The sequence below is a fragment of the Metopolophium dirhodum genome, chromosome 1, assembly GCF_019925205.1.
Source record: "Metopolophium dirhodum isolate CAU chromosome 1, ASM1992520v1, whole genome shotgun sequence".
Classification (NCBI taxonomy): domain Eukaryota; kingdom Metazoa; phylum Arthropoda; class Insecta; order Hemiptera; family Aphididae; genus Metopolophium; species Metopolophium dirhodum.
Genome location: NC_083560.1, coordinates 134,278,341 through 134,286,220, shown reverse-complemented (window position 1 = coordinate 134,286,220; position 7,880 = coordinate 134,278,341).

Genomic DNA, 7,880 nt, shown 5'->3' with positions numbered 1-7,880 from the left:
TTTCTTAATTTTTTTGGCCTCTTAGATTTAAATATTGTTGAAATTTCAGCTTCATTACATACATTATTTGCTAAAATATTAATATTTTCTTAACCCTCATTTCGCATTTCTTCCAAAGCATTTTTTAAGCCCATCACAATTTGTGATGCATTAGAAATAGAAATATTTGATTTTTGCAAGGTAATATTAACTTTATATACTTGATTTAAAATTGAGTCCCACATAACCAAAAGATAAACAAACTCAACATTAATTAAACCGAGTAGACTTTGAGCACCGGAGACTCCATCCCCAAATTCTGAATTTTCAGATATGTGTTGTAATGCTTGTATAACATATTTCAACTGAGTAAGTAATGAATGTACAGCATTATACTTCGATTCCCAACGTGTATCACTATGAGATTTCAATGTACATTTTAAAAACTGAGATACTATGTTCCAACGAGCAGTCGAACTAGAAAAAAAATTAAATATACTTTGTACTGTTCCGAAAAAAGTTACCATTCTGACTGAAACTCGAGATGCATGGGCACCAACCAAATTTAGACTATGCGCAGTACAAGGACAAAATTGTGCATGTTTATTTATTTCCTGTAATCGAGATTGGACACCTAACCTGCCAAAAGTCAAAAAAATCAAAAGCTAAATGTGCTAATTGTGGTGAAGCTCACACAGCAAACTGGAAGGGCTGCTCTGCCTACAAAAAGGCAGAAGAAAGAGTACACCCAAAAAAAGATCACTGCAGTACAACGCATTCAACAAAAACCAACGAAAACTGTCACAGCGGCCATCTCTTATGCACAGATGACAAGCTCTCCTAATATTAATACAACGCCTCAAACGTCCAATCAGCAACAACAGTCCAACGTAAACGACCCCTCGTTATTAGATATTTTATCTGCACTTACTAATATAACAAAATCGCTAGAAAAAGTCACATCTAGACTGGATAGATTAGAAAGTAATCAATCTAAGTCTAACAACAAAAGTCAAAAGAAAAAGTAATGAATCGCATATTGCGAATCATAGCATGGAACGCCAATGGGCTTGTTCAGCGCAAACAAGAACTCGATGACTTCTTGCACAATGAAAACATTGATATTGCTCTAGTATCAGAAATACATTTTACACCTTGGACTGTTCTAAAAATCAGAAATTATAATATCTATACCACTCTCCATCCTAGCGGTAAAGCTCGTGGAGGTACAGCGATATTTATAAAAGAATCCATTAAACATTTCGAGTTAGAAGAACACTCGCAATTATATTTGCAAGCCACAACCGTTAGGGTCAATGATGGAAACAATGACCTTACGGTTACGGCTATCTACTGCCCACCACAGGGAGGTGCAGATGAAACTAAATTCACTGACTTCTTCCGCAAGCTAGGAAATAGATTCATTGTTGGTGGAGACTACAATGCAAAACACACTCACTGGGGATCAAGACTAATCACCCAGAAAGGACGTGCCCTGTTCAAGACAATTAATACTATCAACGCTGGAACTATCTCCACCAGAAAACCAACTTACTGGCCAACCGACCCGAATAAGATACCTGACCTATTAGATTTTTTCGTGGTTAAAAATATCTCACCTAACTACGTTGAAGTTGAGGGACTAATAGAATTATCGTCCGACCATATTCCTGTGTTACTTTCACTAAGTTCAAATGTCATTATGAAAGAACGGAAAATCTTTCTCACAAACAAAAGAACAGATTGGGACCTCTTTAGGACTACCCTCGAAGAAACCACCACGCTTTCAGTGAAGTTAAAAACACCATCAGACATTGAAGTGGTAGTACAAAAACTAACTAAGGATATCACGGAAGCAATAAAAGTGGCAACACCAATAATTCCAGGAGGAAATAACCGAGAGATCACCTACCCGCTTGAAATTAGAGAACTAGTTCAACAAAAGCGTAAGGCGAGAAGAACCTGGCATAGAACTCGACATCCAGAGGATAAAACTAATTGGAACCGTATTAGTAAAATATTACGTGACAAAATTAACGAAATGAAAAACGAAACATTTAAATCGTACTTGAGTGGCCTATCTGCAACGGATGATACCGATTACTCATTATGGAAAGCCACAAGACGCATTAAAAGACCTCATACCCACGTGCCACCTATTCGAAAAATAGATGGTACTTGGGCACGCAGTGAGCAAGACAAAGCTGAAGTATACGCCCAATACCTTGAGAATGTATTTCAACCAAATGATATCGCATCCGAACTCGATGTAATACAATGCCCACCACTCAACGAAATAAGAGAAAAAATACGGTTTTTCACACCTCTAGAAGTCGCCCATGAAATCGATAACAACATCAACCCAAAAAAGGCACCTGGTTTCGACGAGATCAGCCCACGCATACTTAAAGAGTTACCAAAGAAGACGATTATCCTTTTGACACATATTTACAACGCAATCTTACGACTCGAAAGTTTCCCTATGCAATGGAAAAAGGCGCAAGTGATCATGCTACTAAAACCAGGTAAGCCACCAGAACAAGCTACCTCGTACAGACCAATATCGCTTCTCCCAAGCATGTCAAAGCTCTTTGAAAAACTACTTCTTAAACGCTTAAAACCTCTTATAGAAGCAAGACACCTTATACCAGACCATCAGTTTGGATTTAGGAACAAACATTCTACTATTGAACAAGTTCATCGAGTCACCAATGTAATAAGCAAGGCTTTTGAGGAAAAAAAATACTGCTGCGGAGTGTTTCTAGATGTAGCCCAAGCCTTTGATAAGGTTTGGCACAAAGGACTACTTATAAAACTACGAGAGCAACTACCACACACATGGTGTGCACTCTTAGAATCTTATTTGACCGAAAGACAATTTAGAGTTGTACACGAAGAAGCGATCACAAGTTGGAAAAACACACTAGCAGGAGTTCCACAAGGTAGTGTACTGGGACCAATCCTTTATCTACTCTACACAGCTGACATCCCAACCAATGGTAACTCAATGACAGCTATGTTTGCTGACGACACTGCAATTTTAGCAACAAGCAGTAATCAACAGACTGCGACCGAAAACGTACAGGCCTCAATCAATCACATCTCTAATTGGACAAGGAAATGGAAAATCAAGATTAATAAAGATAAGTCAATGCACGTAAATTATACACTACGTAAAACTGAAAATCTCCGAATTTTTCTGGATGACACGTCAATTCCACAAAAAGACTCAGTGAAATATCTGGGTATGCACCTTGATTCTCGCCTTAACTGGAAGCATCACGTCCGTCAAAAAAAACTACAAATTCAAGAAAAAATGCGCAAACTATACTGGTTAGTTGGAAGACGTTCCACACTAGACCTGACGAGCAAACGGCTTTTATATATAGCTATTATCAAACCGATATGGACTTATGGCATACAACTGTGGGGTTGTGCCAGCAAATCCAACATCGAAGTCATCCAACGCTGTCAGAATATCGCCCTTCGTACCATTGTTGCAGCATACCGGTACGACAGGAATGAAATCATCCATCGAGACTTGAATATATCATCCATCCAAGATGAAATCAAAAAGTTTGCCAACAAACATGCGAAAAAACTCGAGCTGCATCCCAATGCAAGTGCAAAACAACTTCTTGACAACTCGCAAGACATTAGACGACTCAAACGCTTAAAGCCATATGACCTAGTTTAAGTAACGTAAGCTAAGGTAAGGGACTATCTCACCGGAGGTACAACCCCAAACATGTTAACGCATAATATATAAGTAATCATTGTCACTTACTCATAATATTATCGTATACTACCCTTTATGTATTGTATTTATAAAGACTTTCGGTCGTTTAAATAAAGATGCCATTGGCAGTTTAAAAAAAAAAAAAAAAAAAAAAATTTCATTCAGTAATTCACTATTCAGGTCTGAACTATATTTTAAAACTAGAACAGCAGCGTGTTTTTTAAGATCTTCAATCGACAACGTATTAAGATGGAACCCAGAAAGAAATTCAAAATCGTTAGCAATGTTCGACAATGCTTCAAAACGCCAAGATATTTGTGAAATTAAAATGTCCATAACTTGGTTGTACTCCAATTTAAGTTCCTGTTGTATAGTAAATGTTGAATCAGATGCTTGTTCACCACTCATTTTCTTAATTTTTTTGGCCTCTTAGATTTAAATATTGTTGAAATTTCAGCTTCATTACATACATTATTTGCTAAAATATTAATATTTTCTTAACCCTCATTTCGCATTTCTTCCAAAGCATTTTTTAAGCCCATCACAATTTGTGATGCATTAGAAATAGAAATATTTGATTTTTGCAAGGTAATATTAACTTTATATACTTGATTTAAAATTGAGTCCCACATAACCAAAAGATAAACAAACTCAACATTAATTAAACCGAGTAGACTTTGAGCACCGGAGACTCCATCCCCAAATTCTGAATTTTCAGATATGTGTTGTAATGCTTGTATAACATATTTCAACTGAGTAAGTAATGAATGTACAGCATTATACTTCGATTCCCAACGTGTATCACTATGAGATTTCAATGTACATTTTAAAAACTGAGATACTATGTTCCAACGAGCAGTCGAACTAGAAAAAAAATTAAATATACTTTGTACTGTTCCGAAAAAAGTTACCATTCTGACTGAAACTCGAGATGCATGGGCACCAACCAAATTTAGACTATGCGCAGTACAAGGACAAAATTGTGCATGTTTATTTATTTCCTGTAATCGAGATTGGACACCTAACCTGCCAAAAGTCAAAAAAATCAAAAGCTAAATGTGCTAATTGTGGTGAAGCTCACACAGCAAACTGGAAGGGCTGCTCTGCCTACAAAAAGGCAGAAGAAAGAGTACACCCAAAAAAAGATCACTGCAGTACAACGCATTCAACAAAAACCAACGAAAACTGTCACAGCGGCCATCTCTTATGCACAGATGACAAGCTCTCCTAATATTAATACAACGCCTCAAACGTCCAATCAGCAACAACAGTCCAACGTAAACGACCCCTCGTTATTAGATATTTTATCTGCACTTACTAATATAACAAAATCGCTAGAAAAAGTCACATCTAGACTGGATAGATTAGAAAGTAATCAATCTAAGTCTAACAACAAAAGTCAAAAGAAAAAGTAATGAATCGCATATTGCGAATCATAGCATGGAACGCCAATGGGCTTGTTCAGCGCAAACAAGAACTCGATGACTTCTTGCACAATGAAAACATTGATATTGCTCTAGTATCAGAAATACATTTTACACCTTGGACTGTTCTAAAAATCAGAAATTATAATATCTATACCACTCTCCATCCTAGCGGTAAAGCTCGTGGAGGTACAGCGATATTTATAAAAGAATCCATTAAACATTTCGAGTTAGAAGAACACTCGCAATTATATTTGCAAGCCACAACCGTTAGGGTCAATGATGGAAACAATGACCTTACGGTTACGGCTATCTACTGCCCACCACAGGGAGGTGCAGATGAAACTAAATTCACTGACTTCTTCCGCAAGCTAGGAAATAGATTCATTGTTGGTGGAGACTACAATGCAAAACACACTCACTGGGGATCAAGACTAATCACCCAGAAAGGACGTGCCCTGTTCAAGACAATTAATACTATCAACGCTGGAACTATCTCCACCAGAAAACCAACTTACTGGCCAACCGACCCGAATAAGATACCTGACCTATTAGATTTTTTCGTGGTTAAAAATATCTCACCTAACTACGTTGAAGTTGAGGGACTAATAGAATTATCGTCCGACCATATTCCTGTGTTACTTTCACTAAGTTCAAATGTCATTATGAAAGAACGGAAAATCTTTCTCACAAACAAAAGAACAGATTGGGACCTCTTTAGGACTACCCTCGAAGAAACCACCACGCTTTCAGTGAAGTTAAAAACACCATCAGACATTGAAGTGGTAGTACAAAAACTAACTAAGGATATCACGGAAGCAATAAAAGTGGCAACACCAATAATTCCAGGAGGAAATAACCGAGAGATCACCTACCCGCTTGAAATTAGAGAACTAGTTCAACAAAAGCGTAAGGCGAGAAGAACCTGGCATAGAACTCGACATCCAGAGGATAAAACTAATTGGAACCGTATTAGTAAAATATTACGTGACAAAATTAACGAAATGAAAAACGAAACATTTAAATCGTACTTGAGTGGCCTATCTGCAACGGATGATACCGATTACTCATTATGGAAAGCCACAAGACGCATTAAAAGACCTCATACCCACGTGCCACCTATTCGAAAAATAGATGGTACTTGGGCACGCAGTGAGCAAGACAAAGCTGAAGTATACGCCCAATACCTTGAGAATGTATTTCAACCAAATGATATCGCATCCGAACTCGATGTAATACAATGCCCACCACTCAACGAAATAAGAGAAAAAATACGGTTTTTCACACCTCTAGAAGTCGCCCATGAAATCGATAACAACATCAACCCAAAAAAGGCACCTGGTTTCGACGAGATCAGCCCACGCATACTTAAAGAGTTACCAAAGAAGACGATTATCCTTTTGACACATATTTACAACGCAATCTTACGACTCGAAAGTTTCCCTATGCAATGGAAAAAGGCGCAAGTGATCATGCTACTAAAACCAGGTAAGCCACCAGAACAAGCTACCTCGTACAGACCAATATCGCTTCTCCCAAGCATGTCAAAGCTCTTTGAAAAACTACTTCTTAAACGCTTAAAACCTCTTATAGAAGCAAGACACCTTATACCAGACCATCAGTTTGGATTTAGGAACAAACATTCTACTATTGAACAAGTTCATCGAGTCACCAATGTAATAAGCAAGGCTTTTGAGGAAAAAAAATACTGCTGCGGAGTGTTTCTAGATGTAGCCCAAGCCTTTGATAAGGTTTGGCACAAAGGACTACTTATAAAACTACGAGAGCAACTACCACACACATGGTGTGCACTCTTAGAATCTTATTTGACCGAAAGACAATTTAGAGTTGTACACGAAGAAGCGATCACAAGTTGGAAAAACACACTAGCAGGAGTTCCACAAGGTAGTGTACTGGGACCAATCCTTTATCTACTCTACACAGCTGACATCCCAACCAATGGTAACTCAATGACAGCTATGTTTGCTGACGACACTGCAATTTTAGCAACAAGCAGTAATCAACAGACTGCGACCGAAAACGTACAGGCCTCAATCAATCACATCTCTAATTGGACAAGGAAATGGAAAATCAAGATTAATAAAGATAAGTCAATGCACGTAAATTATACACTACGTAAAACTGAAAATCTCCGAATTTTTCTGGATGACACGTCAATTCCACAAAAAGACTCAGTGAAATATCTGGGTATGCACCTTGATTCTCGCCTTAACTGGAAGCATCACGTCCGTCAAAAAAAACTACAAATTCAAGAAAAAATGCGCAAACTATACTGGTTAGTTGGAAGACGTTCCACACTAGACCTGACGAGCAAACGGCTTTTATATATAGCTATTATCAAACCGATATGGACTTATGGCATACAACTGTGGGGTTGTGCCAGCAAATCCAACATCGAAGTCATCCAACGCTGTCAGAATATCGCCCTTCGTACCATTGTTGCAGCATACCGGTACGACAGGAATGAAATCATCCATCGAGACTTGAATATATCATCCATCCAAGATGAAATCAAAAAGTTTGCCAACAAACATGCGAAAAAACTCGAGCTGCATCCCAATGCAAGTGCAAAACAACTTCTTGACAACTCGCAAGACATTAGACGACTCAAACGCTTAAAGCCATATGACCTAGTTTAAGTAACGTAAGCTAAGGTAAGGGACTATCTCACCGGAGGTACAACCCCAAACATGTTAACGCATAATATATAAGTAATC